The following is a 21,989-nucleotide window of genomic DNA, read 5'->3' on the forward strand; positions in this document are numbered from 1 at the left end:
TTTAGATCTTTCATCCATTTTGAGTTTATCTTTGTGTATGGTGCAAGAGAGTGGTCTAGTTTCATTCTTCTGCATGTGGATGTCCAATTTTCCCAGCACCATTTATTGAAGAGACTGTCTTTCTTCCAATGGATAGTCTTTCCTCCTTTATCGAATATTAGTTGCCCATAAATTTCAGGGTCCACTTCTGGATTCTCTATTCTGTTCCACTGATCTATGGGTCTGTTTTTGTGCCAGTACCACACTGTCTTGATGACCACAGCTTTGTAGTACAACCTGAAATCTGGCATTGTGATGCCCCCAGATATGGTTTTCTTTTTTAAAATTCCCCTGGCTGTTCGGGGTCTTTTCTGATTCCACACAAATCTTAAAATAATTTGTTCTAACTCTCTGAAGAAAGTCCATGGTATTTTGATAGGGATTGCATTAAACGTGTATATTGCCCTGGGTAACATTGACATTTTCACAATATTAATTCTGCCAATCCATGAGCATGGAATATTTTTCCATCTCTTTGTGTCTTCCTCAATTTCTTTCAGAAGTGTTCTATAGTTTTGAGGGTATAGATCCTTTACATCTTTGGTTAGGTTTATTCCTAGGTATCTTATGCTTTTGGGTGCAATTGTAAATGGGATTGACTCCTTAATTTCTCTTTCTTCAGTCTCATTGTTAGTGTATAGAAATGCCACTGACTTCTGGGCATTGATTTTGTATCCTGCCACGCTACCGAATTGCTGTATGAGTTCTAGCAATCTTGGGGTGGAGACTTTTGGGTTTTCTATGTAGAGTATCATGTCATCGGCGAAGAGGGAGAGTTTGACTTCTTCTTTGCCAATTTGAATGCCTTTAATGTCTTTTTGTCGTCTGATTGCTGAGGCTAGGACTTCCAGTACTATGTTGAACAGCAGTGGTGAGAGTGGACATCCCTGTCTTGTTCCTGATCTTAGGGGAAAGGCTCCCAGTGCTTCCCCATTGAGAATGATATTTGCTGTGGGCTTTTCATAGATGGCTTTTAAGATGTTGAGGAATGTTCCCTCTATCCCTACACTCTGAAGAGTTTTGATCAGGAATGGATGCTGTATTTTGTCAAATGCTTTCTCTGCATCCAATGAGAGGATCATATGGTTCTTGGTTTTTCTCTTGCTGATATGATGAATCACATTGATTGTTTTACAACTGTTGAACCAGCCTTGTGTCCCGAGGATAAATCCTACTTGGTCATGGTGAATAATTTCCTTAATGTACTGTTGGATCCTATTGGCCAGTATCTTGTTGAGAATTTTTGCATCCATGTTCATCAGGGATATTGGTCTGTAATTCTCCTTTTTGGTGGGGTCTTTGTCTGGTTTTGGAATTAAGGTGATGCTGGCCTCATAGAACGAATTTGGAAGTACTCCATCTCTTTCTATCTTTCCAAACAGCTTTAGGAGAATAGGTATGGTTTCTTCTTAAAACGTTTGATAGAATTCCCCTGGGAAGCCATCTGGCCCTGGACTCTTGTGTCTTGGGAGGTTTTTGATGACTGCTTCAATTTCCTCCCTGGTTATTGGCCTGTTCAGGTTTTCTATTTCTTCCTGGTCCAGTTTTGGTAGTTTGTGGCTTTCCAGGAATGCGTCCATTTCTTCTAGATTGCCTAATTTATTGGCGTATAGCTGTTCATAATATGTTTTTAAAATCGTTTGTATTTCCTTGGTGTTGGTAGTGATCTCTCCTTTCTCATTCATGATTTTATTAATTTGAGTCTTCTCTCTCTTCTTTTTAATAAGGCTGGCTAATGGCTTATCTATCTTATTAATTCTTTCAAAGAACCAACTTCTGGTTTTGTTGATCTGTTCCACAGTTCTTCTGGTCTCAATTTCGTTGAGTTCTGCTCGAATCTTTATTAACTCCCTTCTTCTCTTGGGTGTAGGATCTATTTGCTGTTTTTTCTCTAGCTCCTTTATGTGTAAGGTTAGCTTTTGTATTTGAGTTCTTTCCAGTTTTTGAATGGATGCTTGTATTGCGATGTATTTCCCCCTTAGGACTGCTTTTCCTGCATCCCAAAGATTTTGAACGGTTGTATCTTCATTCTCCTTAGTTTCCATGAATCTTTTTAATTCTTCCTTAATTTCCTGGTTGACCCTTTCATCTTTTAGCAGGATGGTCCTTAACCTCCACGTGTTTGAGGTCCTTCCAAACTTCTTGTTGTGATTTAGTTCTAATTTCAAGGCATTATGGTCTGAGAATATGCAGGGTACAATCCCAATCTTTTGGTATCGGTTCAGACCCGATTTGTGACCCAATATGTGGTCTATTCTGGAGAAAGTTCCATGTGTGCTTGAGAAGAATGTGTATTCAGTTGAGTTTGGATGTAAAGTTTTGTAGATATCTGTGAAATCCATCTGGTCCAGTGTATCATTTAAAGCTCTCGTTTCTTTGGAGATGTTGTGCTTAGAGGACCTATCGAGTATAGAAAGAGCTAGATTGAAGTCACCAAGTCTAAGTGTATTTTTATCTAAGTATTTCTTCACTTTGGTTAATAATTGATTGATATATTTGGCAGCTCCCACATTCGGGGCATATATATTGAGGATTGTTAAGTCCTCTTGTTGAATAGATCCTTTAAGTATGATATAGTGTCCCTCTTCATCTCTCACTACAGTCTTTGGGGTAAATTTTAGTTTATCTGATATAAGGATGGCTACCCCTGCTTTCTTTTGAGGACCATTCGAATGGTAAATGGTTCTCCAACCTTTTATTTTCAGGCTGTAGGTGTCCTTCTGTCTAAAATGAGTCTCTTGTAGACAGCAAATAGATGGGTCCTGCTTTTTTATCCAGTCTGAAACCCTGCGCCTTTTGATGGCGTCATTAAGCCCGTTTACATTCAGAGTCACTATTGAGAGATATGAGTTTAGTGTCATCATGATATCTATTCAGTCCTTGTTTTTGTGGATTGTTCCACTGAACTTCTTCTTAAAGGGGAATTTTATTTTTTTTTATTTTTTTTTAATTTATTTTTTATTGGTGTTCAATTTACTAACATACAGAATAACCCCCAGTGCCCATCACCCATTCACTCCCACCCCCCGCCCTCCTCCTTAAAGGGGAATTTTAAGAGTCCCCCTTACAATTTCTTGCAGAGCTGGTTTGGAGGTCACATATTCTTTCAGTTCCTGCCTGTCTTGGAAGCTCTTTATCTCTCCTTCCATTTTGAATGAGAGCCTTGCTGGATAAAGTATTCTTGGTTGCATGTTTTTCTCATTTAGGACCCTGAATATATCCTGCCAGCCCTTTCTGTCCTGCCAGGTCTCTGTGGAGAGGTCTGCTGTTACCCTAATACTCCTCCCCATAAAAGTCAGGGATTTCTTGTCTCTTGCTGCTTTAAGGATCTTCTCTTTATCTTTGGAATTTGCAATCTTTGCTATTAGATGTCGAGGTGTTGAACGGTTTTTATTGATTTTAGGGGGGGATCTCTCTATTTCCTGGATCTGAATGCCTGTTTCCCTCCCCAGATTAGGAAAGTTTTCAGCCAAGATTTGTTCAAATACATATTCTGGCCCTCTGTCCCTTTCGGCCCCCTTGGGAACACCAATTAAACCTAGGTTTTTCTTCCTCAGGCTGTCGTTTATTTCCCTTAATCTGTCTTAATGGTCTTTTAATTGTTTGTCTCTTTTTTCCTCAGTTTCCCTCTTTGCCATCAACTTGTGTTCTATGTCACTCACTCGTTCTTCCACCTCATTAGCCCTCGTTGTTAGGACTTCTAGTTTGGATTGCATCTCATTCAATTGATTTTTAATTTCTGCCTGATTGGATCTAAATTCTGCAGTCATGAAGTCTCTTGAGTCCTTTATGCTTTTTTCTAGAGCCACCAGTAGCTGTATGATAGTGCTTCTGAATTGGCTTTCTGACATTGAATTGTAATCCAGATTTTGTAACTGTGTGGGAGAGAGGACTGTTTCTGATTCTTTCTTTTGAGGTGAGGTTTTCCTTCTAGTCATTTTGCTCAGTGCAGAATGGCCAAAAACAAGTTGTATTGGGAAAAGTAGAAAAAGAGAAAGAAGGAAAGAAAAAAGAAAAAGAAAAAAGAAAAAAGGAAGAAAAAAGAGAAGAAAAAGAATGAAAGGGAAAAAAGGGTGGGGGAAGCAACAAAGATACAAATGCAATGAAACGCCGGGACACCTGCACCCCGATGTTTATAGCAGCAATGGCCACGATAGCCAAACTGTGGAAGGAGCCTCGGTGTCCAACGAAAGATGAATGGATAAAGAAGATGTGGTTTATGTATACAATGGAATATTCCTCAGCCATTAGAAGCGACAAATACCCACCATTTGCTTCAACGTGGATGGAACTGGAGGGTATTATGCTGAGTGAAGTAAGCCAGTCGGAGAAGGACAAACGTTATATGTTCTCATTCATTTGGGGAATATAAATAATAGTGAAAGGGAATATAAGGGAAGGGAGAAGAAATGTGTGGGAAATATCAGAAAGGGAGACAGAACATAAAGACTGCTAACTCTGGGAAACGAACTAGGGGTGGTGGAAGGGGAGGAGGGCGGGGGGTGGGAGTGAATGGGTGACGGGCACTGGGGGTTATTCTGTATGTTAGTAAATTGAACACCAATAAAAAATAAATTAAAAAAAGAAAACCACGGGGGAGTATCTTCTGATTCTGTATACTTTAAGACCCTTGACTTCCCCCTGGAACTTGTCTGTCTAGCTGGTCTTCTGGGGGAGGGGCCTGTTGTGCTGATTTTCAGGTGTTAGCACTTGGGGGAGCTGCTCTGCCCCCTGCCTGGTGCAGGGCTCAGTGGGGGTTGTTTACCCCGTTAGGCCCCAGGAGGAACAACCACGGTTGCGGCGGCCAGCTCTGTAAACCTGGATTCAGCCCCCACAGGAACTCTGAAGCACTCCATCTGCAGGGCCTGGAGGCTCCGGGGGGCGGGGCCGCTGCTCTGCTCAGCTTGGGGCAGGAGAGTCCTTGCTGTCCTGGGCCCTCCAGGCCTCTGCCTTTCCCGGGGGGAGGCCGGATCCCGGGCTGTGTCGGGCGCCCTGTGCTCCCTGCCCTGTGCTGTTGGATTCGCGCTCCCGGCCGCGCAGCACCCTCCGCGGAGCCACCGCCTGAGCCCCTCTAAGCTGCTCCCGGGTCCCGCCGTGCGCGCTGCAGGCTTTTAGGGAGCTCGGCCGTGGGGTATGGCACACTCTCCTGGGCACACAGGTGACTGTTAGTGTCCCAGGGAGCCTGAGGGCATCCCCGCCCTCCTGGGTCGTGCTCTAACTCCCTGCGAGGCCTTTCCGCCGGGAAGGTTGGTGCAGCTCCTGCTTCTCCAGGTCGGGGCTCTCCTGTCCTGGGGACACTCGCCCCGGCCTCAGCCCGGCTCCTCGCGGGGCCCCTCCCCCTTGGAGGCCTTTTGTTTCTTCATTTCTTTTTTCCCCCGTCTTCCTACCTTGATAGAAGCGCGAACTCTTCTCACTGTAGTGTTCCAGCTGGTCTCTCTTTAAATCTCAGGCCGAATTCGTAGATTTTCAGGATGATTTGAAGGTTATCTAGGTAATTTGGTGGAGACAGGTGATTTGGGGACCCTACTCTTCAGCCATCTTGCCCCTCCTCCCTCTATTTCTTTTTCTTTTTAAAAATTTTTAAAATTTGTCCATCTCCAACTGATTTACTTCATTCAGCATAATACCCTCCAGTTCCATTCACATTGAAGCAAATGGTGGATATTTGTCATTTCTAATGGCTGAGTACTATTCTATTGTATATATAGACCACATCTTCTTTATCCATTCATCTTTCGATGGACACCAAAGCTCCTTCCACAGTTTGGCTATTGTGGACATTGCTGCTGTGAACATTGGGGTGCAGATGTCTCAGATTTTCGCTGCATCTGTATCTTTGGGACAAACATTATATGGTTTCACTCATATGGGAAATATAAAAAATAGTGAAGGGATTAAAGGGAAAAGGAGAGAAAATAAGCAGGAAATATCAGTGAGGGTGACAAACCATGAGAGACTCCTAAGTCTGGGAAAGAACAAGGGGTAGTGGATGGGGAGGTGGGTGGGGGGATGGAGTGACTGGGTGATGGTACTAAGGGGGGCCCTTGTCGGGATGAGCACTGGGTGTTATACTTACGTTGGCAAATCGAACTGCAATAAAAAAATACCAAAAAATTAAATTTATTAATCATTTTTTTTGTTCTCTATCCTCCACTACACTTGTAAGACCCACAAGAGCAGAAATCATGTTTGTCTTGTTCACTGCTCTATCTCCATAGTGATGCATAGTACGTGGATTACAGAAGGTATTCAATAAATACTTACTGATGAAAGATACAAGTTGTTCCACTCTCTCAATTCAATAAAACTTTTTTGAATTCTTACATACTTATACCCTTCCAATAAATTCCTTTTTGGCTTAAGCTAGCCAGAGAGTGTTTCTGTTGCTTGCAGTCCCAAGTACCTTAACCAGTGTACTGAAGGCAGCACCCTTGGCTATCCCCAGGAAATGCAACTGCTATAGAAAATCCATGAAGACACTAGCTTCTCTACAAGAAGACACAGAAGGAGTGCTCCATTCTCACCTTAATCAAGACAGTAAATTGCATTGAATATTCAATCGATGCCATCAAATTCATGGTCACAAAGAAAGTCAGTAATAGAACAGAAGAACATTTTGTGGTTGACAGCTGTGGATGGTGGTTAATCTAGGCAGAGAGTTGATCTATATTAACATCAGCAGACCCCTGAAATCTTCCCACACCATGTCTGAAATCAGTTTTTATTATGCACTTTGTAATAACTCCTGTTGGATTTTTAGAGTTAAGATGAACTAAGAAATATTAATTTACTCAACATATAAGTGTTTTTAACTTAAACTATTTTTTCTTCAGGACCCATTGAATAGTATTTTTCTATTTGTAAGATCAAAGATATGTGTACATTTTCTGTATTGGGGCTGTGGTACAGATACTATCTGCCTTTGATCCTAAGACGTTCATTGTTTTATATTTATTGTTTCCAGGTGGCTCAGTGGTTTAGCATCTGCCTTCAGCCCAGGACATGATCCTGGGGCTTCGGGATCGAGTCCCACTGCCTCCCTCTGCCTATGTCTCTGCCTATGTCTCTGCCTCTGTGCGTGTGTGTGTGTGTTTCTCATGAATAAATAAATAAATCTTTAAAAATGCACTTGACGAGGGATCCCTGGGTGGCGCAGTGGTTTAGCGCCTGCCTTTGGCCCAGGGCGCGATCCTGGAGACCCGGAATCGAATCCCACGTCGGGCTCCCGGTGCATGGAGCCTGCTTCTCCCTCTGCCTGTGTCTCTGTCTCTCTCTGTCTCTCTCTGTCTCTCTCTCTCTCTGTGTGTGACTATCATAAATTAAAAAAAAATTTAAAAAAAAAGAAAAAATAAAAATGCACTTGACGAGATGAGCACTGGGTGTTATTCTGTATGTTGGCAAATTGAACATCATTAAAAAAAAATTTATTATTTAAAAAATAATAATAAAATAAATAAATAAATAAATATTTACTGTTTCCAAAATTAAGATGTAATTTTCAATCTGTGAATACATTTAATGTAGCTCTTCTGACCCCCAAGGAATGTGCTATTAAATATATTATGAATCCTTTACTTGGAGGTGCTTTAATATCTTAGAATATTTAGTTCCTCTGCCACAGTCAGTATCTTTATAGCCTATTAACATATGCATAAACACTAGGTTTGTTCCTGATTATACTAAGCCTATGATGAACCCTTTGTAAACTAGATCACAAACTCCTTATCTATTTTTCCTAGTTCAGGTATTTTATAGTTAGGAAGTTGTTTTTGTTTTTGTTTTTAATGAAAGTAAACTAGCACAAATTGGGTATCTTAAGGGCAGGGGGAGATGTTGGAGTTTGGGGGGATTAACATATCCAGATTTTTTATTTAAGTGATTTGTGGGCAAGATAAGGAAAAGATATATTGGTGGAGTGGATACTTTAGGCAGAAAAAATTTGGATGAAATACTATAGGTGAGAATTAGCTTGCTAGCTGATAGGTAACTTCCAGAAAGTTTACTTAGCTGTTAGAACAAGAAGAAAAGCAGTCACTGCAATTCATTCTAACACTGCACTTCCAGGATGGTTATCTCTGGAGAACCTGGGAAGAGAAGAAGAAAGAAACAGGGGTAAGTTATTTTGTATGTCAAATTACTTTGTGCTATCTAATTTTAAAAACAATTGTGGAAATGTACCATTTTCATAATTAAATAGTGACTTACCACTGACTCGGGCAACTCTATAAGCAAGTCAGATCTAATCTTATAATCCTCTTTGTCCAACTCCAAGCCTAAATGCCTGTGAGACCCCCAATCCTTTCTGATTGTTTCCCAGAAGACAAGCCTAGGGCTCTGCATTCTTATCGGCCTGGGTGCTTCTCCATCACCAAGCCCCTTCTCCCCTATTCCTTGTTTTCTATGATCCTTTGAGTGTTTTGACGGCCCACTCTCCATTTTCTGTTGCTATTTCTCTACATCTGCTGCCGCCACCAGCCCTTCCCACCAGCAGATGTCAGTTTCTCTGAGACACCAGCTTCTTTCCCCTCTGCAATATCCATTTCCAGGTCTCCTCTGGCACCATTATTTTCCACCCAGCCTGAAGGACTCTTTCTCTTGCCTTCACCCTCATGCCCTAGCCGTGGAAAGACTCTTATTTCCAAGGGCCAAAGTTCCAGCTACCAATGGCCAGCAAGTCAACTAGATCTCCTTTGATGCAGAAAAAAACAAAGGGGAACATTCAAGTGAGATTTTTGTGAGCCTGCAGGATGCAGACATTGTGGAAAGTAACCATTCTCTCCTCATTCTTGACTCAAAATGGGCAGGGCCTAAGTATGACCTTTAAAGTTCCATATGGCGGGATGCCTGGGTTGAGCATCTGCCTTAGGCTCAGGGCGTGATCCCGGTAGGAGGATCGAGTCCCACATCGGACTCCCTGCATGGAACCTGCTTCTCCCCCTGCCTGTGTCTCTGCCTCTCTCTCTGTGTCTCTCATGAATAAATAAATAAAATCTTTAAAAAAATAAAAATAAAAATAAAATCCCACGTGGCAAGTACCCCTCCCCCATCTGCTAATGTAGTGTTTACACCATAGTTTACCATGTGTGTCAGACACTATGTCTCCTTTTCAGGAAGAAACTATCTGCAAAGGGTTTTGTCTGCCAGAATCTTATGATATTTGAGAATGAATTACAGACTGAACTTGGGCTCTCTATTATTCCTCCTCTCCCACTCACTGTGGATTCAATTCCACAGGCTGTTCTTTCCAGGCTCAGAACTCAGGATACAGGACATTAACATTATTCCATTCCTAGGGAACAGTCTTGTCATTTATGCCAGTGAGGGCACATACTAGGTATGTGTACAGATGTGAGCCTGCATCTGTGGGGAAGAACTTGGTTGGTTCTGTTGATACAAGGGCCCATTGTTAAAGTAAGACACTGGCCTATAGGCTGGGTCTGTAAGGAGAAAGCATCTGTCACTGTAGTGTAAAGCTCCACTGTTGGTCTCGCTTACTGATGACTTCTGCAAGGGGGAAGGGCTACCTTCAAGTTAGCCTGGTCCCCAGTAGATACTGCTATGCTCCTTTCCTATGCCTGTGGGAGAACTTATTAAACATTCATGATACTTTTTTCAGCAGAATCTGAGCACCTTTTATGACTCAGAAAGCTTTAAAAATCAATTAGTACCAACACATAAAATAAAATTGTCATCACAGAAGCAAGTAACCAGGATAATAGCACTCCTTGTATGAATACTTCACATGCTGTTCAAGTTCATTATCAGTAAAACAGCTACCTTTTGTAGAGGCATATGATGGGATTGGTGCTTTGTTTAGAGGATTTATACACATTGTTTTGCTTAAATGTTAATTCCTGCAATGGTCCTATGAGAGAAATATTGTCCTCATTTTTAGATGAGCCTCAGAAAAATTTCTCAAAACTGAAAGATTAAGATTATTACCAGTTCAATAATCCATTCTTTCCCCAAATCTTTATTGTGCATGTACTGTTTCCAGACAGTCTCACTCCAAAGCTCATGCTGTCCTTACTCTCCTCTTCTGAGTCCCCCAGTCTGGACCTTAGTCTTGTCTCACACCCATAGCCCAATGCCTAGGTACCACAAAGTGGGTGAAGTTTGAGAGGTGAAAAGACAACACAAAGACCAATATAGGCTGCTAGTAATTGAGACTGCACTGATGTTGGCATCAGAACATATGGATAAATCCTGATGCTGAGTAATGAAGGACAAGTCACTTCCCCTCTCTTTGCTTTAGTTTTCTCATCTATCAAGTGAGGCATTTTGGATTTGATGAGCTCTGTTGTCTCTCAGTTTTGACATTCTGGAATCCAGCAAAGTGGCTGGTGGCTTGTGGTTCTAGTCCTGACTTCATTATGGAAGAAGGGAGTGCAGAATTGGAAGAAAGGAGAGGAAAATGAGTGAGTTTCAGGAAGAGGGAGGTGGTGTTATTCTTGACTCACATGTCCTTGCAGCAGAACAGCCACACCTGCAAAAAGAAAAGAAAGAAAAAAAGAAATACAAAAACAGGAAGTCACCAGACAGGCTCCAATATTGGGACCTCCTGCCACCCAGGAGACTTCCAGAGTTTTGAAGGCTCAAGGCCTTTGGATATATTGGGGACTTTCCTAGGGCTCCATTATATCAGTCTGAAGGCTAGACTTCTAGTTCCTCTGCCCAGAGCCCAGGGCATGTGGTGGGAGAGACTCCATGTAGTAGCCTCATGGAAACAGATGCCTACCACCCCATTTCCGGGGAGCTCCCCTCCCCACCTGTGGGAAGGAAGAAGGGTGAAAAGAGTAGGAGACCCAGAGCGGCATCTTCCCATTATGCCTCCACACCAACCTTGGTCACAGTCAGCTTCCTGGCCCAGCCCTGTAGAAGAGAAGACCTCTTTATCACTGTGGGAGCAGCATAGCTGCCATCTTATGACCACAGGTCCTCAAGGCTTTCATGTTCATATCTCCACCCATCCCAGATTCATGAGAACAAGCACCAACCCCCACTGTGGAGAGAAAGCCAGCAGAACCCCTTCAGCAGAAGACCTGGCTAATCTGACACAACTGCTTATAATTGAAAGCATTAACTCAGCACTGAGGCCAAGTTCCCTTAGGGATGTGGAAACCCACAGAGAGAATGAAGAGCACTGTGCTGGAAATCATGGTACCAAGCCAGCACCAGAAAAAGCATACAAGGAGCTGAGTTGAGATACCGGAGCATTTAATTGAAGAATGTAGTTTTCCTTCTGCAGGACTGGGCCCTACACTCAAGGCCAGTAGCAAAGGTCCTGGGAGGAATCCAGTTCATGAAAGAGCACAGTTAGCCCTGCTCAACTTCTTCCCGGGTCCCCTTCTGCTTTTATTGCCACAGCTCTGGAGGGGAAAGACAGGGCAGCCATAGGATGCTGCAGCTGCTAAATGCCTTCTCTTATTACATCCCAGAGCAAGGATAAGGAGAGGGCAATTACTACCAGAGAAATGTGGACCTTGTACCTATGCCCCCTTCTCCTCATTCTGGAAGGGGTAGTGGCAATAGGTGTAAGGAACATCGTGACCTAATTTTGGTAGAGTCTGACTCTCTATGAAAAACAGATCAGGGGAGGGCGAAGTATGTTGGTGAAGAGGGTGGTCAGTACTACCCAGGTGTCAAGGCTTATTTTTCCTCACCTTGATGCAGGTGTCAGTGCTTTTTTTTTTTTTTCACACCTTGATGACCCCGAGCCATATATTTGCCACTGCCAACAGCTGTGCTCCCTTAGAACTGGAATTAAGCCAGCCAGGCAGATAAGAGTGGACACAGGTGTAGGGACCGCTGCCAGTTTGGCCTGAAAGCAGATCCTTAGGCTGAGCCAAGAATTTGGCTCAGTGCATCTCACTTCCTTTTAGCCTTCTCTGGAAGAAGGTGACTCATATGCCCAGAGCAAAATTTATCTTTGGATCCCTAGAATTTGACACAGAGTAGGTGCTTGATAAAAGTTAGTTGGTTTTATCCTAAAACGTAGCTATTAAAACAATAAGAAATATTTATTATTTCATATGGTTTCTGTAATTCAGGAGCAGCTTGGCTGAGTGGTTCTGGATTGGATTCTGTCATAAGAACTTCAGGTTGCAGTCAAGATATTGGCTGGAATAGTCATTGAAGGCTTGACTAAATCCAGAGGAGCCATTTTGAAGTTGATTCACTCACACGGCTGGCAAGCTGGTGCTGGCTGTTGGCAGGAGGTCTCAGTATCTCTCTGTGGACCTCTCTTTAGGGCTCCTAGAGTGGCAGCTATTTCTCCCAGGGTAAGTGATCCAAGGAAGAGCATGATCCCAAGAGGAGCAATATATCCACAGTATTCTAGTACTTAGATAAGCTAGTCTTAGTATGGGAAAGAACCAGCAGGCAAGAATCACTGAAGGCCATTTTGGAAGCTGGTGTCCACACTGACATGCAGTTTTTGAATGCCCACTGTGTGAGGGTATTATGTTAAATACTGGGATTCAAAAATTGAGACACCATCCCTACTCTTCAGGAACTCAGAGACTAGTGGGGGAAATCGAAATGTTGCCGAGTACCATAGAATTACTCAGCAGGGGCAACAGCCCAAATTGGGTTGCTTGCCTACACAGCCTCCCTAGCATCCGATCCACTCAACTAAACTTTTTTTTAGTAGAGTTTCCACATTTTGTCAACATACCCAGTGCTTTCCAGGGACATGTGCCTGGCACATGGAGAGTGCTCAATAAATCCAGTTTTACTGTTTTCCTTTTTCTGGACCTGATTCCTGCCTCAGACCCATCTTGTTGGTAGAGGTCCTGATTAGCTTCACTTCCTCAGTTTGCTGACTTGACTCCACCCAGATGCTTTACCATCCACTGTGTACATACTTACAACTCAGGTTAGGAGTCACCTGCCTATACATCATATCTATAGAGCCTCCATTATCTAAATTACTCCCCAACATTCATTCTCCTTTGATAGGTAAAGAGATGCATTGGCATACAGAAGGGCAAGTAACCCAGCTCAAGATCTCTCTGGAAAATTAAGAGAGTTTTACAACAATTATATAAAAATTAATCTCGAGGATCCCCCAAATTCTCATACCTTACTACTTGCCACTGTTTGATTCCCTCAAGAGAAAACCTTTATTTTTCTTTCCATTTTAGAGTATCCTGAAAATTGGTCTGAAAATCTTTCTGATCTCCTGAGAGTGAAACATTCAGCTTACCATCTACCTCCTACTTCCATCACTACCTGAAGACCCCAAAACTCTGACTGTACAGGTACTGAATCATGCATACCCACTGATATATGGGAAAAAGCAAAATAGTGCACCATTTAAGGGAAACCAGTAGCTTGAAAGGAAAAATATCAAATAAATTTCAATAAATACAAAAGTATTTCTGAACTTCCTATTATTTCTCACTAATACAAAAATCCTTTATATAACATTTTTGATATCTCATGGAGATGTCTTTATTACTTTTCTTTTTTTAAGAAATATTTTCTTGATCGCTTTCATTGATGTATTTTTCTTGATGAAACTTATAATCAATTTATCAAATAAACACACATATACCCTTTGAGATTTTAAATTAGAACATTAAGATATTGATCTGTGAAAATTGACAATGTTGAATTTTCCCACCCAGGAACATGATTTATTTCTGAGGGATTATGAGAGCCACAAAGAAGAAAAAATTTAGGTATTTTATTTGCCCCTCCCTGATCCTCAGGACCCAGAATTACCAGGGATATAATAGATAGTCAACAAATATTTGCTGACTCTTTATCTTTATCAGGTTTGAGTGAAATGTAAATGAATTGGGAAGCTTTTTCCTATGTTCCGGAATTTTTAATTGTTTCTTAAATGTTGATGGGGTGTCCGGTTCTGGTGGCTTTTGGCAAAACTTTTATTTATTTATTTATTTATTTATTTATTTATTTGCAAGAGAAACAACATTTAATATAATTTTTAAAAGTAAAAATTAATACAAAAAATACTATTAACAAAATGTCACATCTTAAAATAAAGACAGATCAGAGCCACTGAGTGAACAGTCGGTTGGGCGACTGACACTTTTTTTTTATTCGAGTTCAATTTGCCAATATATACGATAACACCTAATGCTCATCCCATCAAGTGCCCCCCTCAGCGCCTGTCACCCAGTCACCCCAAACACCCGCTGACCTCCCCTTCCACTACCCCTTGTTTGTTTCCCAGAGTTAGGAGTCTCTCATGTTCCGTCACCCTCATAGATATTTCCCACTCATTATCTCTCCGTTGTTCCCTTTCACTATTTTTTATATTCCCCAAATGAATGAGACCATATAATGTTTGTCCTTCTCTGATTGACTTACTTCACTCAGCATAATACCCTCCAGTTCCATCCAGGTTGAAGCAAATGGTGGGTATTCGTCGTTTCTAATGGCTGAGTAATATTCCAATGTATACATAAACCACATATTCTTTATCCATTCATCTTTCGATGGACACGGAAGCTCCTTCCACAGTTTGGCTATTGTGGACATTGCTGCTATAAACATTGGGGTGGGGGATCAATGGGTGGCGCAGTGGTTTGGCGCCTGCCTTTGGCCCAGGGCGCGATCCTGGAGACCCCGGATCGAATCCCACGTCAGGCTCCCGGTGCATGGAGCCTGCTTCTCCCTCTGCCTGTGTCTCTGCCTCTCTCTCTCTCTCTCTGTGTGTGACTATCATAAATAAATAAAATTAAAAAAAAACATTGGGGTGCAGGTGTCCCAGTGTTTCACTGCATCTGTATCTTTGGGGTAAATCCCCAGCAGTGCAATTGCTGGGTTCTAGGGTAGCTCTATTTTTAACTCTTTGAGGAACCTTAACACAGTTTTCAAGAGTGGCTGCACCAGTTCACATTCCCACCAACAGTGCAACAGGGTTCCCTTTCTCCACATCCTCTCCAACATTTGTTGTTTCCTGTCTTGTTAATGTTCACCATTCTCACTGGTGTGAGGTGGTATCTCATTGTGGTTCCGATTTGTATTTCCCTGATGGCCAGTGATGCAGAGCATTTTCTCATGTGCTTGTGAGCCATGTCTGTCTTCCTCTGTGAAATTTCTGTTCATGTCTTTTGCCCATTTCATGATTGGATTGTTTGTTTCTTAGGTGGTGAGTTTAATAAGTTCTTTTTTCTTATTTTTTTTTATTTTTTTATTGGTGTTCAATTTACCAACATACAGAATAACCCCCAGTTCTTTTTAGATTTTGGATACTAGCCCTTCATCTGAAATGTCATTTGCAAATATCTTCTCCCATTCTGTAGGTTGTCTTTTAGTTTTGTTGACTGTTTCTTTTGCTGTGCAGAAACTTTTGATCTTGATGAAGTCCCAATAATTCATTTTTGCTTTTGTTTCCCTTGCCTTCATAGATGTATCTTGCAAGAAGTTGCAGTGGCCAAGTTCAAAAAGGGTGTTGCCCGTGTTCTCCTCTAGGATTTGGATGGATTCTTATCTCACATTTAGATCTTTCATCCATTTCGAGTTTATCTTTGTGTGTGGTTTAAGAGAATGATCTAGTTTCATTCTTCTGCATGTGGCTGTCCAATTTTCCCAGCACCATTTATTGAAGAGATGGTCCTTTTTCCAGTGGATAGTCTTTCTGCTTTGTGGAATATTAGTTGACCATAGAGTGGAGGGCCCATTTCTGGATTCTCTATTCTGTTCCATTGATCTATGTGTCTGTTTTTGTGCCAGTACCACACTGTCTTGATGACCACAGCTTTGTAGTACAACCTGAAATGTAGCGTTGTGATGCCCCAGGCTCTGGTTTTCTTTTTCAATATTCCCCTGATATTTGGAGTCTTTTCTGATTCCACATAAATCTTAAGATGATTTGTTCCAACTCTCTGAAAAAAGTCCACGGTATTTTGATAAGGATTGCATTAAATGTGAAAATTGCCCTGGGTAGCACTGACATTTTCACAATATTAATTCTTCCAATCCATGAGCATGGAATATTTTTCCATCTCTTTGTGTCTTCCTCAATTTCTTTCAGATGTGTTCTGTAGTTTTTAGGGTACAGATCCTTCACCTCTTTGGTTAGGTTTATTCCTAGGTATCTTATGCTTTTGGGTGCAATTGTAAATGGGATTGACTCCTTAATTTCTCTTTCTTCAGTCTCATTGTTCGTGTGTAGAAATGCCACTGATTTCTGGGCACTGATTTTGTATCCTGCCACACTGCCAAATTGCTGGATGACTTCTAGCAATCTTGGGTTGGAGTCTTTTGGGTTTCTATGTACAGTATCATGTCACCTGCAAAGAGGGAGAGTTTGACTTCTTCTTTGCCAATTTGAATGCCTTTTATTCTTTTGTTGTCTGATTGCTGAGGCTAGGACTTCTAGTACTATGTTGAATAGCAGTGCTGAGAGTGGACATCCCTGTCGTGTTCCTCATATTAGGGGAAGGGCTCCCAGTGCTTCCCCATTGAGAATGATATTTGCTGTGGGCTTTTCATAGATGGCTTTTAAGATGCTGAGGAATGTTCCCTCTATACCTACACTTGAAGAGTTTTGATCAGGAATGGATGCTGTATTTTGTCAAATGCTTTCTCTGCATCTCTTAAGAGGATCATATGGTTCTTGTTTTTGTGATAGGTATGATCTATCACAAGATTACTTTACGAGTGTTGAACCAGCCTTGCATTCCAGGGATAAATCCCACTTGGTCATGGTGAATAATTTTCTTAATGTACTGTTGGATCCTATTGGCTAGTATCTTGTTGAGAATTTTTGCATCCATGTTCATCAGGGATATCGGTCTATAATTCTCCTTTTTGGTGGGGTCTTTGTCTGGTTTTTGAATTAAGGTGATGCTGGCCACATAGAACAAGTTTGGAAGTATTCCATCTCTTTCTATATTTCCAAACAGCTTTAGTAGAATAGGTATGGTTTCTTCTATAAACGTTTGATAGAATTCCCCAGGGAAGCCATCTGGCCCTGGACTTTTGTGTCTTGGGAGGTTTTTGATGACTGCTTCAATATTCTCCCTTATTATCTGCCTGTTTAGGTTTTCTATTTCTTCCTGTTTCAGTTTTGGTAGTTTGTGGTTTTAAAGAAATGCGTCCATTTCTTCTAGATTACCTAATTTATTGGTATATCGCTGTTCATAATAAGTTTTAAAAATCGTTTGTATTTCCTTTGTGTATTGGTGGTGATCTCTCCTTTTTCAACCTTTTTTTTATTAATTTGAGTGTTTTCTCTTTTGTTTTTAATAAGGCTGGCTAATGATTTACCTATCTTATTAATTCTTTCAAAAAACCAACTCCTGGTTTTGTTGATCTGTTCCACAGTTGTTCTGGTTTCTATTTCATTGAGTTCTGCTCGAATCTTTATTAACTCTCTTCTGGTGCTGGGTGAAGGTTTTATTTGCTGTTCCTTCTCTAGCTCCTTTAGGTGCAAGATTAGCTTTTGTATTTGAGTTCTTTCCAGCTTTTGGATGGATGCTTGTATTGCGATGTATTTCCCTCTCAGGACTGCTTTTGCTGTATCCCAAAGATTTGAACAGTTGTATCTTCATTCTCATTAGTTTCCTTGAATCTTTTTAATTCTTCTCTAATTTCTTGGTTGACCCTTTCATCTTTTAACAGGATGCTCTTTAACCTCCACGTGTTTGAATTTCTTCCAAATTTCTTCTTTGTGATTGAGTTCTAGTTTCAAAGCATTATAGTCTGAAAATATGCATGGGATGATCCCAATCTTTTGGTATAGGCTAAGACCTGATTTGTGACCCAGCATGTGGTCTATTCTGGAGAAAGTTCCATGTGCACTTGAGAAGAATGTGTATTCAATTGCGTTTGGATGTAAAGTTCTGTAGATATCTGTGAAATCCATCTGGTCCAGTGTATCATTTAAAGCCCTTGTTTCTTGGGAGATTTTGTGCTTAAAATATCTTTCAGTTGTAGAAAGCGCTGTGTTCAAGTCTCCAAGTATAAGAGTATTATTATCTAAGTATGTCTTAACTTTGGTTATTAATTGATTGATATACTTGGCAACTCCCGCATTTGGGGCATAAATATTCATGATTGTTAGGTCCTCTTGTTGGATAGATCCTTTAAGTATGATATAGTGTCCCTCTTCATCTCTTACTACAGTCTTTGGCATAAACTTTAATTAATCTAATATGAGGATGGCTATCCCTGCTTTCTTTTGAGGACCATTTGAATGGTAAATGGTTCTCCAACCTTTTATTTTCAGGCTGCAGGTGTCCTTACATCTAAAATGAGTCTCTTGTAGACAGCAAATAGATGGGTCTTGCTTTTTTATCCAGTCTGAAACCCTGCACCTTTTGATGGGATCTTTAAGCCCATTCATGCTCAGAGTTACTATTGAAAGATATGAATTTAGTGTCATCATAATACCTATTCAGTCCCTGTTTTGTGGATTGTTTCCTTGGATTTCCTCTTTCTTTTACAGAGTCCCCCTTAATATTTCTTGCAAAGCTGGTTTGATGGTCACATATTCTTTCAGTTCCTGACTATATTTATCTCTCCTTCTATTGTGAATGAGAGTCTTCCTGGATAAAATATTCTTGGCTGCATGTTCTTCTCATTTAGGACCCTGAATATATCCTGCCAACCCTTTCTGGCCTGTCAGGTCTCTGTGGAGAGAGGTCTGCTGTTAACCCAATACTTCTCCCCATAAAGTTTAGGGATTTTTGTCTTTTGCTGCTTTAAGGATCTTCTCTTTATCTTTGGAATTTGCAAGTTTCACTATTAAATGTCAGGGTGTTGAAGGGTTTTTATTGATTTTAGGTGGGATCTCTCTATCTCCTGATGTGAATGCCTGTTTCACTTCTCAAGTTAGGGAAGTTCTCAGCTATGATTTGTTCAGATACACTTTCTGGTCCTCTGTCCCTTTGTCCCTTTCGGCGCCCTCGGGAACCCCAATTAAATGTAGATTTTTCTTTGTGAGGCTGTCATTTATTTCCCTTAATCTCTCCTCATGATCTTTTGTTTTTCTCTTTTTCCTCCTCATCCTTCCTTGCCATCAACTTGTCTTCTATGTCAGTCACTCATTCTTTTACCTCGTTAGCCCTCATTGTTAGGACCTCCAGTTTGGATTGCATCTCATTTAATTGATTTTTAATTTTGGCCTGATTAGGTCTAAATTCTGCAGTCATGAAGTCTCTTGAATCCTTTATGCTTTTTTCTAGAGCCACCAGTAGCTTTATAATAGTGCTTCTGAATTGGCTTTCTGACATTGAATTTTAATCCAAATTCTTAACTCTATGGGAGAGTATACTGTTTCTGATTCTTTCTTTTGTGGTGAGTTCTTCCTTCTAGTCATTTTGCTCGGTGCAGAGTGGCTAAAAACAAGTTGTACTTGATAGAACGCCTCCTAGTGTTTGCTTATGATTTGAATCACCTGTGTATCAGTGGTAATCTGTGGAAAGAAAACAACACAACCATTCCATATTTAGGTAAAGCTGGAATAAGTTCTTTATGAGAATAGTAGAGAAGCAATACCCTGGAAATCAGGAATCATGGGTACTGCCCAACCCTAAATAGAAAAGGTGAATCCTTGTCACAGAGATGAAATCAAAGAGTTGTTTGAACACCTTCTCTGTCATGTACTAGAGACTTGATCTTGGCCAAGTGGCTTAATCTCTCCAACCTTCAGTTTCATTTATAAAATGTAGACAGTAATACCTTTTGTATAAGGTTATTGTGGAAATTAACTGTGTTAACATGTAAAGTTGTGTACAGTTAGTTATACAGAAAAAAAAGAGTGCCCAATAGCTAGTATGACTATTAAGATGCATGGCTAGAGGATCTCTGGATTTAGTGAGATAATGGGAAGAGTTAATTTTTAAAGTTATTCTTGGAGACTCAGAATAAAGATCTTTCATCTTACAAAGACTCCAGAAACTAGTTTTCAAGACTGGCAAATTAATGTGAATTCATGATGTAGCAAGAGAAATGGGTTTCCAACAATCCTGGAGATGAAGGCAGTGGAGCTCACTATACTGGCTCTTTATATGAGGATAAAGTAACTTAAAGAATGCTCATTGCATTCTCTGTACATGTACAGATTTTTCTATTGTTACCTGGTTCTCTAGTGAGAAGTTGGAGAGTGTGCAAAAGCCATAGGATAGTATTTATGAAATAATATTGAGGAAATTAAAGTGTTAATGACTAGAGCCAATATTAAAATGGTTGAGAGTAAGTCAGTTACCTAATCTCTGTAAATGGTCAAGTTGGGTCCAGGAAGGCCTCCTGCAAAGGTGGAGAATATAATCAATCAGCTAGCAGTCATGAGTGACTGGGAGAAGAAGAGTTCATTGAGAAGTTTTGAGGGAGAACTGATTCAGCAGAAAATGAGTTCAGTTTGAGAAATAGAGTAAAATAAAGATAAAGTTATTTTTGGCTTGAGGTAAATGGGTTGTCAATTTATTTGTTTAAAATGTATTTTCTAGGGCACCTGAGTGGCTCAGTCAGTTGAGTGTCTGCCTTCAGCTCATGTCATGATCGCAAGGTCCTGAGATCAAATCCCACATAAGGCTTCCTGTTTAGCAAGTGGGAGTATGCTTCTCCTTCTACCCCTCCCCCCTGCTCATGCTCTCTCTCTCTCAAATAAATAAATACAATCTTAACAAAAATAAAATAAAATGTATTTTCTAGCTATGAGCACATTCTCTTTTAGGGTGCAAATCTATAAAACAAATGGGATCATGTCTGTTTAATTCTCTTCATGGAGTATCCAACATGAAAATGACTTTCTAAATGGTAATGATAAAAGAAAGAGAATAATAGAAATGATTAGCAAAACAACATCATGTTTCATGTATTTATTGAATTGAAATAAACTCTAGAAAGGCTTCATCCCCTACCACCCCTCTTTTTTTAAGTTTTTATTTATTTAAGCAATCACTACATCAAATATGGGGTTCAAACTCACTACCCCAAGATCAAGAGTCGCATACTCTTCCAACTGAGCCAGCCAGGTACCCCTCAGCCTCATTCTTCTGTTCAAGGCCTGTTACAGCATGAGTGGCTTTGGTCAAATACAAGGCCATCTGGACATCTTCTGGCCATAGTGTTGCCATTAGTACACTCAGAAAACCTGGGTATATCTCTACAGTCCTCACCAATCCCATCAGCTTTGCCTTCACAGAATGTGCTGAAAAGTATGGACTTAGGAGGCTCTGGAGCATCACAGCCTACACACTTAACAACAGAACACCACTAGTGGCAGCCCATGAAAACTTTGAAGACACATCTACACATGAGATTAGAAACTTACTTTCTTCTTCTCAGTTCAAACCTAGCCAGATGGGGCAGGGGGGGCATATTCACCAAGATTAGGGCAGAGTTGAAGATTATTGTGGGATGCTTTGTTCGAAGTGAAGAGAATACTAGTTTAACTTCTTTCACCCACTAGACCAGGAAAAATATCCAGTCTCATAAATATTAGTTTTTCATTTCTTTGCAGAATTAGACAATAACTATTTCTTGATTGGCAAAACGAGTTAGTCTCAAGTTCACCACAGCAAGCCAGTAATCTTGTATAACATATTGTCAGATGGAAAACTGTATTTACTAGGTTTCTAGAAAATGCATAGTTTCCCCAGATTTTGTTCAATAATTTGCCTTAACAGCCCATCTCAAGTTTCAAATGAGAAATTATTGAATATCAGAAGCCATCAATTTTCTTCATGTTCAGGTTGTTGACTCTCATGTTACATCATTTAAATCGTTATGTCCCATGCTTGGTGCAATGCTTCGTGAGTCCTGGCATAGGATGATGATCCATTCCAATTTACTGTGAACTGTACAAGGTTACACTATCCACTCAGAAGTACTCCAGGTTGAGAAAGAGGAGCCCTCTTGTACTGTTGGTGGGGATGCAAACTGGTACAGCCACTCTGGAAAACAGTGTGGAGGTTCCTCAAAGAGTTAAAAATAGAGCTACCCTACAGCCCAGCAATTGCACAAGT

General features: G+C 40.8%; 1 long non-coding RNA gene across 1 annotated transcript; it reads left to right on the plus strand.

Annotated features, from left to right (window-relative positions):
• The first annotated feature begins 8,070 nt into the window (after positions 1 to 8,070).
• LOC140638168 (uncharacterized) lies at positions 8,071 to 20,611 on the plus strand. The gene is made up of 3 exons (XR_012035342.1): positions 8,071 to 8,151; positions 13,185 to 13,301; positions 20,469 to 20,611. It is a non-coding gene; the product is annotated as an uncharacterized lncRNA (long non-coding RNA).
• Positions 20,612 to 21,989: the final 1,378 nt, after the last annotated feature.

The sequence above is a fragment of the Canis lupus genome, chromosome 8, assembly GCF_048164855.1.
Source record: "Canis lupus baileyi chromosome 8, mCanLup2.hap1, whole genome shotgun sequence".
In the NCBI taxonomy this organism is placed as follows: Eukaryota; Metazoa; Chordata; class Mammalia; order Carnivora; family Canidae; genus Canis; species Canis lupus.